A 24,546-nucleotide genomic window follows, 5' to 3' on the forward strand; every position below is an offset into this window, starting at 1 on the left:
TGGAAGCAGTGGTAATTTGACCTGAGGAGGACGGTAGTGCCTGAATTCTATCCACAGTGAATCCTGCTTACTATATCACCAGGTCATCAGGTCAGCTGGGGAAATCATCACATTGTTTGCCAGAGGGGAATATCACTCATTGGGCAAATTAATGAAAAATACCTGCATGTGTCATTCAATAAAAGCACTGAGAAGGAAACTTGTTTGCCAGCTCTCTCAGCCAGAGATAACAAACAGATGATAGACAAAGTTAACTGAAATACGGGCAACAGGTAGGAAATTTTAAAAAATTGTAATGACAGATTATTGAAAGAGTTAAAGAGTTGGAAGCCTGCAGGCACTCTGCATAGCTCTGATGCGCTTCACTTGTGTAAGCAATATTTTAAGTGATAAAAAGTGCCCTTAATTTTCCCTGCACCAGGGAATTGGTTACAGGAATTTGGCGTGAAAGGTGAGCCTGCCAGCTTATACTTTTCAGTCACTTATATTTAATTCTTCCTTGCTGTAATACATCAGAAAGCACATGGCTCCTAATCAGACACAAATTCAAGCAGCTTATTTTAAAAGTTCAGCTTTATGAACTTTATACTATGTGGAACAATCTATGTATTAAGCCTTCCCTGGTAATGCTCCACAGCTCATTTGCACTATACTGACAATTGCATTGGCACTGCTTCCTGCACTCATGCTGAGCCTGTCAATTTCATCAACTTTGCCGCAAACTTCCATCCTGCCATTAAATTCACTAGGTCCATTTCTGACACCTCTCTCCCCTTTCTTGATCTCTCTGTCTCCATCTCTGGAGACAAACCGTCTACTGACATCTTTTATAAACCAAGTGATTCCCACAGCTATCTTAACTATAGCTCTTCCCAACCTGTCGGCTATAAAAATGCTATTTCCCTTTTCTCTGTTCCTTTGTCTCCACTGGATCTGTTCCCAGGATATGGCTTTCTTTTCCAGAACATTAGACATGTCCTCTGCGAGGGCATATTCTGGAGATATGCAATATGGCAAACATTAATTTTAAAAGCAGTCTTCAGATCTGAATATAGATGGTAGGTTGAACCTAAAATACAGCTCAGAACAATTGTCTTCCTGCAGCTGCCTTTTTAGAGTAGGCTGCAGACCAGGAAATATCCAATTGACCTGAGATGTCTGCACATGCATGAATACAATCTCTCCCTCTCCCTCTCTCTAATTTGGCTTCACAGGGTGTATCGAAGTGGAAAATTCTGTAACTTGTTTGAAGTGGTATGAGAGGGTCAACAACTTTAATTTCCACAGTGTTATTGTTTCAAAGGATCTGTCTGGGCCCAGTACCCAAGTGCATTTACAGACATCCCACCCTGCAAAAACTCACTTCAGGGAGGTAGCACCATCAATTTGCGGGAGACTCCCGGAACTTCCAGGAGAGGTACGATGTCTGCAATAGAGTAGCTCCTTAGCAGCCAGCCAGCTAGTTTAAATAACGTTAGCTATGCTAATAAACGAATGACACCTGTTAAACTTACCTCAACACGTCTTTTACAGTCTTAACCCACCATGGGCAATAGAAAAGTCACTGTTGCAAACAGTGCAGCGACCAACACTGTCATTATCTTGACCCCTATTAGGCAGGGGTACACTTTAGGGTAGTCTGGGGTGACGTACGTTTTATATTTTCTTTGGAACACTCTGCCATGGCGCACACGCTCTCTCGTGGTTGCTCTCGCTTACTTTCTCGCTCACTTGCTTGCTCTCGCTCTCTCTTGCTCTTTTTCACGCGTGCACTCTTTCTCGTGGTCGCTCTCACCCTCTCTCTTGCTTTCTCTCACTCGCTCTCAAAAAAATTGATTTCTGTGATATTGTATATAACTTGCGGGCATCAGGGAGCCACTATTCATATGCGGGAGACTCCCGGAAGTTCCGGGAGAGGTGGGATGTCTGCATTTACAATGAAAGAACAGCAGTGCCTCTACTTCCTTAGGAGTTTGCAAAGATTTGACACGACATCTAAAACTTCGACAAATTTCTACAGATGAGTAGTGGAGAGTATATTGACTGGCTGCAATACAGCCTGTATGGAAACACCAATGCTCTGAAAATGATTGCAGAAACCACAAAAAGCTGGATGACAATCACAGTGTAGGTTGTATGGTAGAAGGATAGGATGGTAAAATACACCATTACTTACTTTCTTAGGGTCAAATTTTGATGATGAATGGTAGCGTTACCTCCTGACCAATATTTATTGCTTATTTAATGTCATAAAAGCTTTGTACAAATTGCCTTTTATCCTTCCTATGTTACAATACTGACTACAGCTCAAAAAGTAATTCTTTGACTACAAAAGAGTTTTGGACAGCACAGGGCTGTCAAAAGCACAACACAAACATAAGGTTTTCTTTACAACCCATTGTTGCATTTGGATTTCAAGGTTTAAAAGAGCTCAGGTGAAATGTTTCCTCTGTTTGATAAGTCCAATTGTGTTCACTACACTTCCATTCTTACAGAATATCTATCGTTCATTGTGAGAAAAATAACAGTGCCACAAAGTAGTCAGATGTGGGCACAATTCTCTTCCGTGGCTTCTTACATGTTTGTGCCTAGGGCTGCTATTATGAATCCCTATTATAGAATGTCTGAACCTTTAGTGTAGATTCATGGTTTGAAGCTGGGCATCAGATAAAGACATTGAAGCTTCCATGCTTGATTCCAAGACCATTTTCCCATCAGTAACAAAAATCAGGAGTAATTTATAGGAGCAAATTAAGAGTTTGGCTAATTAAGAGTTCTTAAGAATTTGGTTTTTGCAAAGTACATTGGGAATAACATATTAAATATATCTGCCTTTTATACTTACAGAATGTTTCATTATCGAAAAGCACTAGGTAAGAAAATCAGTGTTCAGTTGCACATTACAAGCCATATATGCCAAATGTGCTTTGTGCTGTGCATGACTTGGCACTGTGCTTTACAACTTGGCCTTGGAGGAATGCTGTTTTGTTTGGCTGTATTCATATGTATGGGTGTGTGGGGTGTCCAGGGAGAGGTAGCACCTCTGGTGAAAGGGCTTGCAGTGTTCATTTCAGAGCAGCTCACTCACCTTTGCTTCCCACCAGAATCTCGGCTCTCACCTCTGGCTCCAAGTAGCTGTCTGCATATGATAGTGGTCACACCCTGGTACATCGCTTCGGCAGGTGGGCTAAACCAGGTGGGCTCACACCCCACTGAGACAGGGACATGCCTGTCAAGTCAGCTCCAGCCAACTAGGCGGATGAGATCTACAGTGAGATCCAATGGCCAGGAAGGCGGTACTGCAACATTCGGTGGAGAGCAAAGGTCATGATAAGGCACAGGTGACACTGTGGTCATCCACTGCAACCAAGGAAGATCCCAGTTTGTGATGCTTTCTCATACCACTGGACCCAGATTTCTGAAGTTGAGAGAGTGGAACTGCCCCAGTGCAACAACTTCTCCACTTTAAAAACTCTCCTGCACAGGTTTTCTCTCATCATCGGACACAATGGACAACCAGAAGAAAAAATACCATATATGGTTGAATGACAGTTAAGTTTAAACCTGAACTTGAACCTAAACTCAAATTTGATCTTTGGTTCTAAGAATTTATTCCATCCACTGCTTAAACATATATTAAATTCTGAGCCAGTATTTTTGATAGACCAAGAAAGACTGATTTAAAATTAGATGCCTGTTAAAAAATTTCCTGGCCCACTTTATCTACTTATGCACAAACTTTCCATGACCTACAAATTTATTTGACAATTTAATCTCATTACTGATGAGTGTAGACTAAGCACAAAAGCAGCCAGTTAAAGCTTAATATATTAATGCCTAACTAAAGAATTAATTGGTTGGTAACTTTCAAAATATTTTGCCTCTGATCCAATTAAGCTTACAACAATTCTTTGTGCTACAGGGCAAGGATGCAGATTGTCTGATTAGGAATGGTTAGTCTTTTACTTCATGAGAAAATGGCTCAGTTTATGACCTGAAAACATTTTTCTGCAGTAAGATACTGGTTTGAGACAAATGGCTCACTTGGTATTGTAAAGTACCCATTCATATTCTCTAATCTCAAGTTTAAAAACAATAATGGTGAAAAGTGAGACAGTCTTTCATACAGTAAGTACAAAAACATGTCCTTTAGTCTACCTTGTCCATGCCAACATCAAGCACTCAACTTTCTTCATCCCTTCTATACCTTAGTGAAATAAATGCTTGTCTAGATAGTTCTGAAATGTTGTGAGAGTCTCCATCTCCACCAAATTTCAGGCAGAGTATTCCAAATACCAACATCTCTGGGTGAAAAAAATTCCTCCTTCTAGCCCCTCTAAATCTCTCAGGTCGTGATCTATCCCTCTCCCCCTCACCTCAGCCCCAACTCCTACCACCATCATCTCTGCTCCATAAAAAACAAACCCAGCTTCTATCATTACCGAGGCACTCTATCAGAGGCGTGTGCTCTAGCATAATCACTGCAGTGACAAAAACTGCACAAAATATTCCAGGTGGCCTATCTAATGTTTATAAAACTGTACCCATGACTTCCAAGCATTTGTATCCTATGCCCTGTCTAATGAAGACCAACCTCCTTACCACCAAGGTCTATCTGCTTCTCTATGCCCCAGGACTCAACCATTCACCGAGTATGTCCTACCTCTATTTGACCACCTAAAATAGGTTATTTTGCACTTATCAAGAGTGCAAACTTGCTGAATAAAGAGTGTAAAAATACCATTTGCCATTGCTCTCCTCAATTTACCAGCTGATCAATATCTTTCTGTAGCCTGAAACTATCCTGGTAGCTATGCACCACACCACCAATTTTTGTGACATTAGTGAAGAAATGAGTAGTGAATTTCAACCTTCAAGATCTCTGCACGTTACCAAATCCTGTAATTTGCCTCTTATCCAAGTTGTTTGCTCCATCACTGAAGCCAAATGTTCAACAACCCAGATTCTGGGCAATTAGTTCACTCCCTAAATACTTACAACTCCCAACTTCTCATTCCTCCGATAGAATGCTCCTTAAAACTCATCTCCAATGAGACTCAACTATCTGCCTGAGTGATTCAGCATCAAATTTTGTTTTAAATTATCTTGTGAAGCACTTTTGCTGTATTAAAGTGGCACTAATGTTGTCGCTCTTGCCACAGGTCAAATTTCACCCGAACACAGAAAGTAATGACAGAACCTGGCTCATACAAAACAGTTAAATATGGGAATACAATATCAGGATTCAGCCATTTCGCTCCTTGAATATAAACAAAAATGGTGGAAACACTCAGTACATCTACTTCTGCACATGCTGTCTGATATGCTGATTGTTTCCAGCATTTTCTGTTTTTATTTCAATTTTTTATCACTTTGTTAACTTTGTGAGCCTGTTCTGCTCGTCTCTGAAGTGGTGGGTGTGATGTTATGGATGTGGGGGAGGGGGGAGCAAGAAGACTATTTCAAAATTAAATTATCAACTTTCTATGGGAAATCTTCTGAAGATTAGTCTAAATCCTGACTTATATTCCACAAATATGAATGTTGAAGATGAGTGACAATTCCAGTTTTGAGTGGTGAGTAGACATCACCAATCTATCAACCCATTTAAGTCAGGTTTAATTTAAATCACTACTGAATCTAGCCCAGGTGATTTCAAAACTCCCCCATTAATGAAATATGAAGACAACATTACGATATTTGGTCCCCACTCCATTTATGTATAAGATCTTTCAATCAATGCATAATGTTAGTGAAATAATCAAATCTGGGGTTTAAATAGAGATTATTTTCCATGAAACCAACTGCTGTAAGCCATATTCTAACATACTGGCTGATTCTTTATCACGAGACACAGTGATCAAAGAGTTAAATTGAGGTGTCTTAAATTTCCAAGTCAGTAGATTGGGAATAGGTAATGATGAATATACAAACTAATTTGCTTCATAATTCATCCCCAGTTGGCAGCTTTAAATGTGTTATTTAGTTGAGTCAGTGAGTTGAATTCTGCCTCTGAAATTCATTTCACTGAAATTCTAAGCAATTACGTATAAAGTGCGTGTAAAATCAGTCCCAGCCTCTCAAAACTGTATCAGATCTGAATGTAGCGTTAACAGATTTCTAGACCTGAAAATGTCATTCTCTATACCTCCTCGAGATAGTGATGTTACTCTTGGCAGTCAATGTTCAAAGTATTTTAAAACACCACAGAGCCGACATTTGGCAGAATTACATGAATATCTTATTCCATAAAATGGTTGCCCAAAATTAAGATCTGGGCCTTTTGTGGGAATATATTTTTACCAACGAGCAGTCAGATCCATGGTTTCAGATAAGCATTGTCTAATTCACAGATAATTCTGTAATCAGAAAGTAGCCCTGCTTACTATCCAAGTAGTGAGCGAGGACGTCGCAAGCGATCGCTCTCACTGGAGGCTGGAACTACGCAGAGGTCTAAAAAGAGGAGAAGAGAAGCTGAGGCTTGCTGCTGAAGAAAAGCGCACTCGTCGGAAAAACAGCACCAAGACAACACTGGAGGATAGTGTCTTCAAGTGCAGTCACTGCAGCCGAGACTGTCACTCCCGTGTGGGCCTCTGCAGCCACAACAGACGCTGCTCTATCAACACAGACTGAAGCAAGACTTTCCAGGTGTGGATCCATGGTCTCGCGAGACTAACGGATGCCACCACCAGAAGACAGTACTTTCAAATGATGATGGCACTGGAGGCCTTCAGTGAAAGTTTGCATGTTCAAGATCATAAAACTATTTAATGAAACTACACAGTTCCTATTTGTATCCAATGGCTAAAATTAAAATTTTAACAATGTTCTGATTTGACAGCCTAAAGGTCCATACCATTTATTTGACGATTTTCTTCTAATCCCCGATTTTCCACATTTCAAGAAGGCTAAATATAAATGCAGTAATTTCTCTTTCCTAGGATTTGGGTATCAAGAACTAGATAGCAAATATTTAAGATGAGAGGAGAAAGGCTCTATAGAAACTTGAGGGACATTTTTTTTAATACCAAGGGTAGTATATGTATATAGAATGAGCTGCAAAAGGAAATGGTTGAGGCAGGAACAATAACAACATTTAAAAGATGAGAAAGGTTTAGAAGGTTATAGGCCAACTGCTGATAAATGGGACTAGCTTGGATGTGGCATCTTGGTCACCATGAAAGAGTTGCACCAAAAGTCTTGCTGCTTTGATGCTATAGGATTCTGTACATGAAATGGAAGAATTTTCTCCACCAATTGGAGAGATCAGTATCAATGAGTCCCTTCTGTAGTCCTGAGTAATTTCTCAAATTTGATCAAAATAGAAGATGGCAACCTACTTGTCATTTATTTCATGTAACAATATTTACAATTTTAACTCATGATTCAAACTAAAATACTTATCTAAATTGACCAGCATGTAACAAAGTCTTCTTCATCCTCAGCCAGGGTAGTACTATATGGTTTTAAAATAAAGAAATACCACAGAAGTCATTCTGCAGAATGAGCCACTCTCCTGACCTTTTCATTAAAAGGTTACATAACTATTGTTATAATCTTTTCACCTTACCCATTTAATTAAACTATCCCCATTGCTGCCTTGCTGTCGTCTTTAGCCAGATTCCCTCTCATCTCATATGCATTTTTCTAAGGCTCCTTACTCAATGGACATTTTGTGAAACAGTCTGTCTTTTCAAGCATCTTGCTCTCCTCCATTGTTACTTTCCAGCCCTTTAGGTTCTACACATTGGAACTTCCAGTTACAAACTCTTGGAACCCATCTCCTTAATCAACCTTTGATGACCCCTCCTAATGTCTCCGTATTTTGTGTTCACCATTCATCTCTCTTCAGCTTGCTTTCATGAAATCGCCAAAGATGTTTCTCTATTGAAAACATAAGCATTTTTATTGAAGAGAAATTGGAAGAGCACCAGATGAATATGTGGTTCCCATAATATCAAGGAAAGGGACGAGTCATATGTTGGGTTTTGGAGGTCAGGGATGAGTGAATCCCTTAATGACTATATAAAGATTAAGAATATTCAGGAGGGCAAAGAGAGATTATGAGGTGAAACTGGCAGATAAATTTAAGATTAATCCCAAGAGGTTCCATAGCTACGTAAAGAGTAAAAAGGTGACCAAGAAGAGAATAGGTCCCCTTAGAGATCAGCAGGTGCCTTTTATCTTTTAGGAGATGGATGGCATTTTTAACAAGTATTGTTTCTCAGTGTTTACTCAATCATGGTTGCTCAAAAGATAAGGGAAGTTTATAAGAAGCTGTGCAGGTACAACTTCTGCTCTGTATCTGATATTTGAGACCTGAATCCTCATGATGCTCTGCTGTCATAGCGAGGGAATGTAGATACTTTAGTGACCTGGTGAGACATGATAAGCAGAACCTGGAGAGGATCACTTTCTTCACAGACTGAACTTTGCCAAAGCTATGTTAGTTCAGCATCGCAGCAACTCTGCCTGCATTATTTCATGTCTCACGACCTTTCAACTAACTCTGACATGGAACCAGCATGCTGTTATCAGATGCATGGATGCAATTCCAACCCAGGAAATTATGGATAAGTGAATAAGCTGTTCTATTCCAAAATATAGACTATCCCCGTTCCACATTCAAGAGACAGTCAAACTATTCTCTTAGGTGACTTCAATGCCAGAGTGGAAAAAGATGCAGCTCTCTCATGATCAACAAGGAACAAGGAAGAATACTTCTAAAAGAGTCCTCCGCCTGTCAAAATGCTCAGAGCACAGTCTTGTTATAACTGATGCACTGTTTCTCCAGAGACCTAGCTAAAGACCCCATGTTGACAAGCATAATCCAGGCACTTGGTAGATTAAGTAATGCCCAACACCCACTAACTTCCAAACTCTACTCGTGATGTAAGTGATTGGAGTGAAGCAAAGCACAATCAACATGACCACAGAAAATCCTGCTGAAGGCTAACATCACATTCAAACAGCCGATCTGAATTTCACAATGCATGCAGTTTGTTCTCCCAATTGTAAGGAAAAGCTTTCATTTCTGTCCATAGGTCTGTAGGTCCTTGCTGTGTACAACACAGCTGGTGTGCTTCCTGCATAACTTTAGTAGCCGACCTCTGAAGAACTTCATTGGCTGTGAAGTGCTTTGGGGCATCTTGAAATAGTGAAAGACAGGATACAGAATTAGTTTCCTTTGTAAAGGAAATCACAAGCAAACTACTCTGAACTGAGTGCTCGCAGAATATTAAGCCATGTTGTCATGACAAAGTCACATAAGTTAGATAATAAGATTGTTAAGATATATAGCTGTCTGGTCAGTCAGTACTTTGAACAATGCACTCAATTCATTAGTTAACAAAAAGCAAGAAACTGAAGATAAAGTTGAAGTGTCTCACTTTTTCCAGTATCTGTTACGTGGCTCAGTATTTGTTTTATTTTTATAGCATCCCTACCAAACCAAATATTGTCAAAGTTATTGATTTAAAAACAAAACTAGAAACTGCTACAATTAAATTTAATGAATACATCAACAAAAACTGGGAATGTTTGCTATGCTGGATGTGGTTTATTTGTGCATGACATGATATGCCAAATAAATCTGGGAAATATTTAACTCTGAGGTTAGTGAAAAGCACTGCAGCAGGAATTAACAACCACGACTTGGGTGCAGTTTCCCTTTAAGAAAATGGCAGTGGGGAAGGCAGGCTGGACTGCAGGAAAAATTGAAATGCAGAGTATTTAGACCCCACACCCCCACTCTCCACTGTCCTGCTGATGAATGGGCAATCACTGGAAGTTAAAATTAATGACCTCAGAGCACGATTGCTGTACCAGAGGGACATCAGGGATTGCTGTGTACTTCGCTTGATAGAAACATGGCTCGCTCCTGCCATTTTGGACGCAGTACTGCAGCCCAATGACTTCAACATTCTTCACAAAGACAGGACAACTCAGTCTTTTTAAAGGTATAGGAAGTAGACTATGCTTTATGATTAACTCAGCATGGTGCACAGATGTGGCAGTTCTGTCTTAGCCCTGTTCACCTGACTTGGAATATCAAGGTTTCAAGTCTATTTTATTTGTCAGGGGTTTTCTACCACCATCTTCGGAGTACTGTACACTTAACCTCAGGCCAACGTCAAGCAGGCACTGGAAGAGCACCATGATCAGCAGTCATGAAAAAGCGCACCCTAATGCATGACTATGATTGAGGGGGGATTTCAACCAGATCAGCTTGAAGAAGTCTCTGAACAGCTACCGACAACATATCACCTGTGGAACCAGAGGAGCCAACACACTAGACCACTATCAAGAACACTTGCATGCTATCTGATGCCCACACTTCAGAAAGTCTACTCACCTGGCTGTACTTCTACTCCTAGCATAGAGGCAGAGACCAAAGAATGCAGCAAAAGTGGTGAGGGCCAAGAAGATATAGTGAGGGGAGGTAGAGGAGCTTTGACAGGACTGCTTTGAGTCAGTGGACTGGACAATATTTAAGGACTCATCATCAAATCTGAATGAATACACCACAGTTGTCACCAACTTCATCAAGACCTGTACGGATGAGTATGCAACTTTGAGAACATAACAAGCATACCCAAATCAAAAACTGTGAATGAACCAGGAGATTCATAGTCTGCTGAGGGCTTGATCTGTGGCATTCAAGACTGGTGATCCAGAAGTGAACACTAAGTCCTTGTATGACCCATGGAAGAATATTTTAAGAACAAAAAAACAATTCCAATTGAAGTTAAATATGGTACCAGATTCATATCAGCGCTAACGGAGTTTGCAGGTCATTACTTCCTACAAGGTGAAACCTAACATCATGAATGGCTATGATGTTTCACTCCCAGATGAGCTGAATGTCTTTTACACACACTTTGAAAGGGAGAATTACACCTCTGCGAATCCTTGGTGACCCTGTGATGTCTGTCTCGGAGGCTGATGTCAGAACATCTTTCAAGAGGATGAACCTGCATATAGGGCCCTGATGGTGTACCAGGTAGGGTATTGAAAACCTGTGCCAACTAACTGCGAGTGTTCAAGGACATCTTCACTGCTGCAGTCAGAGTTTCCCACCTGCTTCAAAAGGGTGACAATCATTCCAATACCCAAGAAGAGTAGGGTGAGCTGTCTCAATGACTATTGCCCAGTAGCCCAGTGCTTTAAGAGATTGGTCATAGCATGCACCAACTCCTGCCTATGTAAGGACCTAGACCTGCTGCAATTTGCCTATTTCCACAATAGATCTACAGCAGATACAGTCTCACTGACTCTCCACTCAGCCTAGTACCACCTGCACAATAACAATACCTACGTCAGGCTGCTGTTTATTAATTACAGCTCAGTGTTCAACACAATCACAACCTCAGTTCTAGTCAAAAAGCTTCAAATCCTGGGCCTCTGTACCTCCATCTGCAACTGGATCCTTGAATTCCTCACCAGAAGATCACACTACGAGTGGTGATTGATAAGTTTGTGGCCTAAGGTAGAAGGCGTCAATTTTAGAAAACATAACACATTTATTTTTCAACATAGTCCCCTCCTGCATGTACACACTCAGTCCAGCAGTCGTGCAGCATACGGATCCCTTTTTTGTAGAAGTGGTCCACAGCAGGGGTGATTGATAGGTTCATGGCCTAAGGTAGAAGGAGATGAGTTATTAACCTCAAACTTTCTGCATTATGAATCAAAGAGTTGAACTGCATGTGCATGTAACGAGCGTATCTTGGACCTCCAGGTGGTCCACAGCAAAGATGATTGATAAGTTCGTGGCCTAAGGTAGAAGGAGATGAGTTATACAGCTCTCATTACATGCATGTGCAGTTCAACTCTTTGAGTGAAAATGCAGAAGGTTTGACGTTTCTCCTCATCTCCTTCTACCTTAGGCCACGAACTTGTCAATCACTCCTGCTGTGGACCACTTTCTGGAGGTCCGAGATGCCGACTTCTACAAAGAAGGGATCTGTATGCTCCACAACTGCTGGACTAAGTGTGTAAATGCAGGAAAAATAAATGCGCTAGGTTTTCTAAAATTCACTCCTTCTACCCTAGGTCACAAACTTATCAATCACCCCTCGTATGTGAGAATGAGAGATAACAACTCCTTTTCACTGATAATCTACACTGGTTCATCTCAAAGATGAGTGCTTAGCCCACTGCTCTACACTCACACGCACACTCTCTCTCTCACACCCATGTCTATGTTGCTAGGCACAGCTCAAACAGCATCTATAAATTTGCCAATGACACAACTGTTGTTGGCAGAATTTCAGAAGGTATCAAGGAGGCATACAGAGAGAGAGAGCAAGATAGATCAGCTGGCTGAGTGGTGTCACAACAACAACCTTGCACTCAACGTCATTAAGTGATTGTGGACTTCACGAAGGGGAAAAGTCGAGGGAACACACCCGAGTCCTCATCAAGGGTTCAGCAGTGTAAGGGGTGAGTAATTTCTAGTTCCTGGGTGTCAACATCTCTGAAAATCTATCCTGGGTCCAACATAATGATACAATTTGAAAGAAGGCATGAAGCAGTTATATTTCATTAAGAGTTTGAGGAGACCTGGTATGTCACCAAAGACTCTCGCAAATTTCTACAGATGTACTGTGAAGAGTATTCCAACTAGTTGCGTCACCGTCTGGTAAGGAGGGAACACTGAACTGGATCAGAAAAAGCTGCAGAAAGTTGCCTCACCTTCCCCTCATACCCCATCCATTATTTCTTTATATACACACATTCTTTTTCTCTCTCTCCTTTTTCTCCCTCCGTCCCTCTCACTATACCCCTTGCCCATCCTCTGGGCTTTTTTTCCCACTTCCCCCTTTTCTTTCTCTATGATCCTCTCATATCCCTTTTGCCAATCAACTGTCCAGCTCTTGGCTCCATCCCACCCCTTCCTGTCTTCTCCTATCATTTCAGATCTCCCTCTCCTCCTTCCACTTTCAAATCTCTTACTAGCTCTTCTTTCAGTTAGTCCTGACGAAGGGTCTCGGCCCGAAACATTGACTGTACCTCTTCCTAGAGATGCTGCCTGGCCTGCTGCGTTCACCAGCAATTTTTGTGTGTGTTGCTTGAAATTCCAGCATCTGCAGATTTCCTCATGTTTGCGGATATAAAGGAAGTTGCGCTTCAGAGGGGGACCAATATTCTTGCGGGGAGGTTTACTTGATCTTTTGGGAGTGGTTTAAATGAATATGGCAGGGGGATGGGAACCAGTATGGCAGAGCAGAGGATAAGCCAGCAGGTTTACAAGTAGATGATGGATATATCATGAATGTAAGGGAGGACATGCCAATGACTGGGTTACAAATGCAGACAGAGCAAAGAGTTCAATTGTACAACAGAGGCAAAATTCAAAAGGGCAAAGAATGCAGTGCTGAAGGTGCTGTATTTAAATGCACGTAGCATTCGGAATAAGGTGGACAAACTCATGGTAGCAATTACAGATTGGTCAGTATGATGTTGTGGGCATCACTGAGTTGTGATGAAATGAGGACAGTTGGGAACTTAACATCAAAGGATATACTTTGTATCGAAAGGACAGGCAGGTTGGAAAGAGGAGACATGGGCTCAGAGAATGTTGAATCTTTGTGGGTGGGGTTAAGAAATTGCAAGGATAAAAAAAATTATGGGGGTCACATATTGGGATTGGGAAAATCAGAGTGGTGTTGCATCATAAGAGAGAGAATTTGTCAAATGACTACGAGATGGCTTTTTAGAGCAGCTTGTGCTTGAACCTACTTGGGGAGAGGCCATCTTAGACTGGGTGTTGTGTAATAACTCAGATCTTATTAGGGAGTTTAATGTAAAGGAACTCTGAGGAGACAGTGATCATAATATGATTTAACTCATACTGCAACTTGAGAGGGAGAGACATAACTCACATGTATCAGTATGGTAATGAAATAAAGGGAATTACAGAGGCACGAAAGAGGAGCTTGCCCAGGTGGATTGGCGGGAATGACGGCTGAGAAGATGTGGCTGAAGTTTCTGATAATAGTTCACAAGGCGCAGGATAGATATGTCTCACAGAGGAAGAAGTTCTCAAATGGCAGGGCTAGGCAACTGTGGCTGACAAGGGAAATTAAGGATTGCCTAAAAGCCAAGGAAAGGACATATAAGGTATCAAAGGTGAATGGGAAGTTGGATGATTGTAAAGCTTTTAAAATCCAACAAAAGGAAACTACAAAAGCCCCAAGAAGGGAAAAGATGAAATATGAGGGCAAACTAGCCAATAAAGCAGGATACTGAAAGCTTTTTCAGTTATATAAAGAGTAAAAGGGAGGTGAGAGTTGATATTGGATGACTGGAAAATGATGCTAGTGAGGTAGTAATGGGTGACAAAGAAATGGCAGATGAACTTAATGAGTATTTTGCATCTGTCTTCACTGTGGAAGACACTAGCAATGTGCCAGAGGTCCATGAGGGAGCAGGAATGAGTGCTATTACAAAGGAAAAAGTGCTAAGCAAACTCAGAGGTCTTAAGGTGAATAAGTCACCTGGACCAGATTGCTGAAGAAATAACAGATGTATTGGTCACGATCTTTCAAGAATTACTTCATTCCGGCGTGGTCCCAGTTGATTGGAAGACTGCAAATGTCACTCCACTCTTTAAGAAGGGAGAAAGGCAAAAGAAAGGGAAAATTTTAGGCCAGTTAGCCTAACCTTAGTGGTTGGGAAGGTGTTGAATTCTATTATTAAGGATGAGGTTTTGGGGGCATCTCATTGAAACCTACCGAATGTTGAAAAGATGAGATAGGGTGGACGTGGAGAGGATGTTTCCTATGGTGGGGGTATCCAGAACTAGAGTGCACAGCTTCAAAATTGAGGGGCGACCTTTTAGAATAGAGATAAGGAAGAATATTTTTAACGAGAGAGTAGTGAATCTGTAGGCTGCGGTGGACGTCAAGCTCATGGGTATATTTAAGGTGGAACTTGATAGTTTCCTGATCGGTCAAGGCATCAAAGGATATGGCAAAAAGGCAGGTGTATGAGCTTGAGTGGGATCTGGGATCAGCCGTGATGGAATGGCGGAGCAGACTCGATGGGCTGAAAGGCCCAATTCTACTCCTATGTTCCAAGTGAAACAAAGCTAGCTGCCTGTACAAAAAGCATGATGTACATGACAATGTGAGCCAGAAAGGGTGACTTCAATTCCTTTGCAAGCAAAGTTGAGTTTGAGGTTTAAAAGGTTAGCAATACTGATTAAGGTTCAACAAGCGACACCAGAAAGGAAGGTAGGTTCTTGTGTAGCTTGTGTATGGCATTTAAGTACATGGCTTACTAATGCATTACCTGAGGAGCTGTTGCAGGTACAGAGCAAAGGGAAACAACAGTCTCATTGTGGCAGCTGGTAGCTTTATTCTTCTCAACCAGAAATGTATGCATCAAAGAGACAAAGAAATTTGATCCTTTGGGCACTACAACACTGCTCTCTACACTTACAAACAGCTTCTTTATACAAAGCTTAACAAAAGATACAATTGTCATAACAAATCACAACTTAATTAGTCACCATGCAAAAGAAAATGCTTACAGCATTCCTACGTAGAGTACAGTCTATTAATGTTCTCATTTCAAACACATCAATAAATCTTTTGAAAAAAGTGTGATTGGTTATGCCCAGGAGTCATCATGATTTTTAACCATCACCTTTGTAAAGCTAATGTAGGAACTAAATTTTAATGTGCCATGATAAATAACTAAATGAGTAGGTTTAAGGAATGAACAATTCTGCAGAAATTGCACAAGGAAAGGAAATTACAACAGTTATAAATAGTACCACTGATACTGCTCATGCTACCCAGTGAGGAGAAGTATATCATCTTTGGAAGGTGCTGAAAGGGGAGTAAAAGCATCCACTACTTTTCACTGGGTGCATCTTAGCAACAAGTGGCCAAACCTGCTACGATTTGCAAAAGGCATTATGATCAACATGCATCAAAGTTATGTGATACATTATATTTGTTAAAAGGTGTGTCACCTGGAAGCCCACTAGTCATTCCTTCAGATCAAAATAATCATGGTGGTGAGTTTTCACCAACACTTGTCTATGACCATTTGACATGGCTCTTTCAGAAATACTGCATCATTTGAAGTGGTAGGTATACTTCCAAATTTTTCAAATCTTAGAACGAAACTCGATAAAACTAATAAATGAAGACTTGAGAGACAGCAGGTGCCGAAACCTGGAGCAACACACAAAACACAAGAGGTACTCAGTGGGTTAGGGAGCAATATGGAAGGAAATAGAGAGTCAGTGCTCTGGATTGGACTGGTATAAAACTAATAAATGGTTCATTATTTTAAATGACACCCTCAGTGATTTAAAATCATGTTAAACTACTGTGATAAAGGATCATATTTTGTGATAAATTCCCTTTCAGCTGCTTTTGGTTAAACCATACCAAGTCACCACTATTATCAAGAGGGAAAATATTGCTGTCGTGCCTGAATGAATGATTCATGAAAGATGGTGACTAATGGTTTTTCGCAGAAGTTAGTGTTGGGTCTGGTACTTTTCACGTGATATGATAATGAGCTGGGTGATGAAATAGATGGCTTTGTGGCCAAGTCTATGGAAGATACAAAGACAGGTGGAGAGGCAAGTAGTGTTGAGGAAGCAATGAGTTGGCAGAAGGGCTTGGACAGACTAGGATAATGGGCAAAGAAGTGGTAGATGGAATATAGTGTAGGGAAGTATATGGTCATGCACCTAGGCAGAAGGTACAAAGGTACAAAGGTACATACTATTTTCTAAAAGGGGAGAAAGTTCAGAAATCAGAGGTGTAAATGAACTTGGGAGTCCTAGTGCAGGATTTCTTAAAGGTTAACTTGTAGGCTGAGTTGGGAGTAAGGAAAGCAAATATAATGCTAGTAGTCATTTCAAGAGGACGAAAATATAAAAGCAAGGATGTAATGTTGAAGGTTTATAAGGCATTGGAGCATTGTGAGCAGTTGTGGATCATATATATTCAAGAAAGATTTTGCTGCCATTGAAGAGGGTCCAGAGGAAGTTTACAAGAATGATCCTGAGAATGAAAGGGTTAATGTACGAGCAGCATTTGATGGCTCTGGTTCAGTACTCACTGTAGTTTAGAAGAATGAGGGGAGATCTTATTGCAACCTACTTGCTATTGAAAGGCACAGATGGAGTGGACATAGAGTAAATGATTCCAATACTGGGCACTCTGGGACCAGAGGGCATTTTCTCAAAATAGAAGGACATCCCTTTAGAACAGAGAAGAGGAGGGATTTCTTCTGGACGGTGTTAAAGGGTGGTGAATATGTTGAATTCATTGCCACAGATGGTTCAAGAGGCCAAGTAATTGTGTAAAAAAAGAGTTGACAGATATTGATTATTAAGAATGAAAAGGTTACAGGAGAAGGCAGGAGAATGGGGTTGAGATGGGAAATCACCATGATCAAATAGTAGGGCAGACTCATTGGGCTGAATATCCTAACTCTGCTCCTCTCTCCTATTTTACATTAACACCAAGGCTGGAGAAGTAGCAGCTCATGGTCTGGGTAGCCTCCAACCATCAATTTCTCTAACTTACAGTAATTCCCCCCCCCCACCTTCCTTCTTCACTATTCTCCACTCTGGCTCCCCACTTATCTCTTTTCTTCCCCTCACCTGCCTATTACACCACCTGGGGCCTTTCTTCCTTCCCATTCTCCCATGGTTCACCGTCCTCTCCTGTCAGTTTCCTTCTTCAGTTCTATCCACCTATCACCCTCCAGCATCTTGTTTCATCCCACCTTCCCCCAACCACCTAGCTTCATCTATCATCATCTAGCCTGTACTGCTTCTCCTCCCCCTCCAATATTCTCATTTTGGCTTCTTTACTCTTTCTTTTCAGTCCTGATGAAAGGTCTGAAAATGGTCGACTGTTTATTCATTTCCACAGATGCTACCTGGCCTGCTAAGTTTCTCCAGTTTTTGTGTGTGTTATTCCTATTTTACATTTGTCTTTACATAACTGAATTTGAACAGAAACTAGAAGCATAAAATCAATGTGGAAAGGCATGGCAATTTTTAAGTATATTTTGATGCCCAGACTGCCAACTACATCCAAGGTAGAAATGCCACTTCACGATATCAAAAGCAAAAGAATGTGTGAACTGAACATTTGGAAACAGCTTTTTAGTGAGTTGAGTGTCAGATTGGTGTTACCGCTTTTCAAAGATGCAGATCTGGTGGCCAATATTTCCTGTTTATCCAATTTATCTAAGCTTAAAACTCATGTAAAAACCTGGGGTCTGCACTTTCTAAATTTCTATCCCTTTGATAAAGCCTTCATTTCATGCCCATAAAATCTCCCTACGTTATTTGGACTGAAATGTTGTTCAAAAGTTTCTAGAATGTACCTTTGACATGTTTTACTTGATTCACTGAAATTGAATGTAAATTAATTCTATTGTTATCATTGCTGTTTACAAGGTCTGAACAGATCAATGTTGAGAACTTCCATATGGAATCTTCCTGTCAGATTTAGGCAGCACCAGCACTGTTTTTTGGGTGATGTGATGGGAGCACAGCTTGCAAGCTATTTGAGATTAAACTGTCACATAATCAATCTATGAAGCAGAAGTTAACTGTGTCAGATTTAAGCTGTTGAGGGCCACCGTGCACTATTTGATAATGCGCAGAGGTAACAAGAGGCACAAATCTTCCTATACTGCAAGAGGATAATTACCAAGTGTTATACCCCAGCAGCAAATGCAAAGAGTTTTCCAGCAATTATGCAGTGGATGTTCTGTAATTTTAATCTGCAATCAACAATGCGTAATGTGGCACTTTAAAAATAAACCAGCATTTCATCTCTTTTTTACACATTCCTAATTAAAATGAAAATGATTGCAAAGCAAAGCAGTACAATAAACATCAGACATTACCAAGGCATTTCACATGAAATGACATGCACTTAATTCTAATTACAGTAAAAACTCATTAATCCAAACCGCACTTAACTGGAAACTTCAATTAATCAAAAACAAACCCTTGCGATCATGATGAATACTCTTTTATTTTATTCAGGCACATACAAAAAAACCCATCACTATGAATGGAACTATGCAAAACAGTTGGTCAACAAAATATCTGACTCCTAGAAACAGGAGGCAAGTTAACAAATGTAGTCACATTCCGCTGTTCTAAAAAAAGGCAATAGCACAGAGTCATCAAGCAGAACAGGACAGCCATGAAAGCAACCGATTACAAAGCTGTAGCGCAAGCACATTATGTAGAATCAGAGATGGCCTTAAAGGTGTTTGTACCACCATCTGGCAGTAATAAAAAGACATTGATTGATAGAAGAAAGAAGTTGTTTGAATAGAAATGTGTAGAAAATTAATAAGCTCTCTTTCATTTTCTTTAGGCTAACCTCTACTGACTGTGCTCCAGCATTGTGGCATCAGGTCCTATGGGACTGAAACAACATCAGCTCAATATTAGATCTACTACTTGTAAACAATTATCCAAACAGTGAATTGCAGGTAAATGACCTATGGGGAACATAAATATCATTCATTTGCTGAATGAGGACCACTATAAATGCCACAGGCTTGAAATCCCATTTAATTTTACATGCTATTGTCATATAAGAGAGGACTTAGTAAATTGTAACTCAGTAACGTAATGTTATTAAAAGTGTAAATATTTAAATAGCTTTTCAAAATTGCACAAATGTTTCTGAATTAGATCATCATAACCCTGTCAGTTTCCTACTTGGAGTGTATTTTTCTGTCTGTGACAAGGAGATATGCTCTGCATAAAATCTCTTCATTATAATTTTTTATTGCAATTACAGCACGGTCAGAGCACTGGCATTTTAAAATAAAACACAACAGAAATTTTGTTATCTATTCACCTTGAAAGTCTACGTGAAGATTAAATTGGACCCCAGACCAGGCATACCAAATTAAGCTTAAAACTGCTTCTCATGTTGTTTATGCACCTTGCTTTTTCTGCTTTTAATGAGCATATATGTTTTTCAAACAAGTTACAAGCTTTTTGCTTTGTAATACACATTTCAGTTTCTGTTTTAGCATACTGTTGAAGAATCTAAGCTTTGAAAAAAAAGTTAATTACTTGAATATGCAGGTAATCAGCAAAGTAACATTCACTTCCCAAAAATAGGCCTGATTGAATTATCCAGAAGATTTTGGGGTTGGAGAGAATTTGATGGCATGAGGAGGTTGTAAAGCTGTTAGGCCAGGTGTGGAGGTTGTGGGCTGTGGTGCAGTGGAAGATGCACAAGTGTAATTCACATTTTATTTACCTGAAGGATGTAGACATATGAAAATTTATGTATCTGGCTCTTTCTCAAAGATACAAAACTTCTTCAATGCAGCTGCTCGGTGTGAGAGGACATATTATTTTTTGAAGGAAAAAAAAGAGGCTGCCTGAGCCAAATCTAGGCCTTTACTCAGCTCAAACACAAAGTACAGCAAGGCTGAATTCTGAGAATAAGGTCACATTGTCATATAAAATTCCTGCCAAAAATGAGTGAAAATTCTGATTTTAGATTGCCCTTTGAAAGCCATTCATTGTCACTATCATTCCAGCTATAAACTGCTCTGCCTCTGTAACATCTGTCTGTCTGTCTGTATCTTGTTTTACTGCGGTTGGCATCCAGCTTAATGGTGCATTACCACCACCCTCTGCTCCAGAATGTGCACTAGACATACATTCTAAATCCCTTCACCCAATCGCGCGTGCACACACACACACACACACATGCGCACACACACACGCACACACACACATATATATATATATATATATATATATATATATATATATATATATACATACATATACAAACTTACACTTCACCCTCCCATCTTTGACCATCCTAGTATCCTATTCCTGTTTATTCGTCATATTCTATAAAAAACCCCTGTACCCCTTAAAAATGCTAAAAATACCCGGACTTGTGCTCTCTCACCCATGCCCAGCAACCCTTTTAATGTGAATTCCTGCATCCCCAACTCCCTTAATTTATTTCTCATTATCTCTCTCTGTATCCCATACTTCCTGCAACCCAGAACTACATGTTCTACTGACTCCTCTTCCTGACATTCCTCATACAATCCTGTCTGGTGTTTCCCTATCATTTTCAATGTTTTGTTTAATGCACAATGCCCCAGCCTTAACCTAGTCCACACAATTTCCTCTCTTCTGTTTCCATTACCTACCCTAGTAACTGCAACACTCTTTTGTATTTGATATAAATGCCTCCCTTTCCCCTCCCTGTCCCATCTTTCTTGCCACATTCGGTTGACTTTTTCCCAGATTACACACTTAACCACTGCTTTACTGATACTAATGTGCATTTCCACATTTTCTTTCTTTAACGCCCTCTTTGCCAACTCATCCACCCTCTCATTCCCCTTCACCCCTACATGTGCTGGAGCCCATAGAAATTTTACCTGACCTCCCTGATTTGCAATTCTTGTAACTAACTGAAGGACTTCATAAAGTACATCTTGCCGACTGTTTGTGTGAAAAGACCTTAAACTTGCTAGAACTGAGGAGGAATCTGAACATATTAATGCTTTGGCTTGTCTGGCTTTCTGCACCCATTGCAACGCAACCAACACTGCCAGCATCTCCACTGTAAACACCCCTAACTTATTAGATGTTCTTCTGCTGATTCCAATTTCTTTTGCTGGTATTACCACCCCAAACCCTGTCACTCCTGTTTCAGGTTCCTTCGCACCATCCGTATAAATGTGAGTATAATCACTATACTTTTCCATCACATGACAATTAAATGCATTTACCAAATCTGTTTTATATCTTTCTTTCCTTTTTACCTCTAACAAATGCCAGTCTATGTCAGGCCATACAAGCTTCCATGGAGCTACAACCAGATAAACTACTGAAAGACTTATCCTCAGATCAAATACTCCACATTCTTTCACAATATCATTCCCTACCCAACTAAAGGTATCCCTCTGAAACCTCCCATTTTCCCAGCAGTCCTGCAACACTCCTTTAGTAGGGTGAGAATCATTGTGCCCCTGCAAGTTAGCCCAGTAGTTTGCCATCAGTTGCATCCTTCTTAGTTCCAAAGGCATTATTCCCATTTCCACCTGTAGGGCTGACACTGGTGACGTTTTAAAAGCCCCACTGCACACTCTCAAGGCCTGAGCCTGAATCACATCCAGTTTCCTTATAAGAGACCTAGCTGCTGATCCATATACTATATTTCCATAATCCAATACAGATCTCACTAAAGCCACATACATTCTCTTCAAAGCTGAACAACTTGTTCCCCATTCCCTACCAGTCAAACATCTCATCACATTTATTACTTTTTTACATTTCTCCTCAACTTTCCTGATATGGTCTGCCCATGTTAATCGTGAATCAAATATAACTCCCAGAAATTTAAATGATGCAACCCTTTCTAATTCAACCCCATACATTCTTAACTTCTTCCCTACCTCAACCCTTTTCCTGGTAAAAAATACAGTTTGAGTTTTAGCTACTGAAAATCTACATCCCCAATCATAACCCCACTCCACCACTTCATCAATTGCTTCTTGTAGTTTCCTGATTATATGGTCCATGTTCCTGCCTCTTTTCCACAAGGCCCCATCATCCGCAAACAGTGACCTACCTATATCCACTGGTACCTTTGTGAAGACATCATTGATCATAATGATGAAAAGTAACGGGCTAATCACACTTCCTTGAGGTGTGCCATTTTCCACTATGTACTGTTTTGATAATTCTGATCCAATCTGAACTTGAATTTTTCTACCAAACAAAAAAATCTTTAATCCAATTAAAAACTCTCCCACCAACCCCCATCTTGTGCAGTTTAATTAATAATCCTTCCTTCCACATCATATCATAGGCTTTTTCAATGTCAAAGAACACTGCCACTACTGACTCTCTATTTGCCTGGGCCTTCCTTATTTCAGTCTCTAACATAATCACTGAGTCCATGGAATTCCTTCCCCTTCTAAAACCACTCTGATAACTTACCAGCATTCCCCTTTTCTCAAGCTCATATGATAACCTTTCTGTTATCATCCTTTCCGTTATCTTACATATACTTGATGTTAATGCAATTGGTCTGTAGCTAGTGGGTTTTGACAGATCCTTGCCAGGCTTCCTTATTGGAATTACTACTGCTTCTTTCCATGCACTTGGTAATCTTCCCTCCTCCCACACTCTGTTATAAAAATGCAGCAACTTCAAGAGCGCTCCTTCTCCAAGATTTTTTAGCATCACAGAGCATATCAGATCTTTCCCTGGGGAGGCTGGTCTCGATCTCTTTATTGCTGTCACTATTTCTGCTAATGTAAATGGATCATCAATTATATCATCTGTTCCTTCCCTCCTGCTTAACACACCTGGGTGTTGGCTCATTATTCTTTCCCTTCTTCTTCTCCCTTCTTCAGACAAATTTTCTGAACTGTGTATCAGTACAAATTACTTGGCCATGACCTCAGCCTTATCCCTACTGGAGACTGCAGTTTCCTCCTCAGATATCATTACTGGATATTCCCATTCCCTTCTATCTCCTCCCATCCTCTTAATCATTCCCCATATCTCTCCCACAGGTGTTGTTCTTCCTACCTTGTCGCAAAAACTCCTCCAATTTGCCCTTTTAGTTTGGCGTATAGTTCTTCTCACCACTGTCTGTGCTTTCTTATATTGAACCAAATGCTGCATATTATGGGTTCTTTTAACTAGCCTGAATGCTCTATTTCTGTTTTTTACAGCCTGACAACATTCCTCTGTCCACCATGGTACCAGTTTTCTATTCATCCTATTTTTACTCCTAGGTATAGATCCTTCTGCTGCCATGATAGTTGCTGAAGTCACCTGACTGTTTAATTCATCTACATTTCCAGAAATATCAATCTTTGTCAACCCTTCTTCACTCAACTTCTGGAACTTACCCCAATCAGCTTTTTCAAACACCCACTTTGGGGTTCCGCCACCTGGTCTTACTTCAACTCTTTCACCCAATGAACACAAAACTGGGTAGTGATCACTGCCTACTGTTGAAGCAGTCCAAACTCCCCAGTTACTAATGCCAGCCAAGGTATTAGACACTAACGTAATATCTAACACTGACTCAGTTCCTGTTGTTATATCTATCCTTGTGCCGCTACCATCATTCATACACACCAAATCCCTTTCTTCCATCAAATCTTCAAATACCTTTCCATTTGGATCTGTAATCTGATCCCCCCATATTGTGCTATGAGCATTGAAATCTGCACACCACACTACTTTATGTCTGTTTTGTCCTTGTATCTTTAATAGGCTGTCCAAATCCAACCTTTTACATGGATTGTAGTAGTTAATTATAACCACTCCCTCCCCTCTCTCCCACACTTCCACCACTATGTATTCCTGATCATCTCCTTTTTCCAGTACCCTATATGGTATACCTTGCTAGATTAACATAGCACAACCCCCTCCTCCCCCTAGATTTCTATCTTTCCTTATCATTGTATACCCATATACCACAAAGTTTAAAGTTGGTTCAACCAAGTTTCCTGAATACACAC

The 24,546-nt window shown here is 40.4% G+C and overlaps 1 protein-coding gene across 1 annotated transcript in view; it reads right to left on the reverse strand.

Annotated features, from left to right (window-relative positions):
* macrod2 (mono-ADP ribosylhydrolase 2) overlaps positions 1–24,546 on the reverse strand; it is a 1,223,981-nt gene that overhangs the window by 231,423 nt on the left and 968,012 nt on the right. The gene's annotated exons all lie outside the window — the stretch shown is intronic.

Source organism: Mobula birostris, chromosome 8 (genome assembly GCF_030028105.1).
Source record: "Mobula birostris isolate sMobBir1 chromosome 8, sMobBir1.hap1, whole genome shotgun sequence".
Classification (NCBI taxonomy): Eukaryota; Metazoa; Chordata; class Chondrichthyes; order Myliobatiformes; family Myliobatidae; genus Mobula; species Mobula birostris.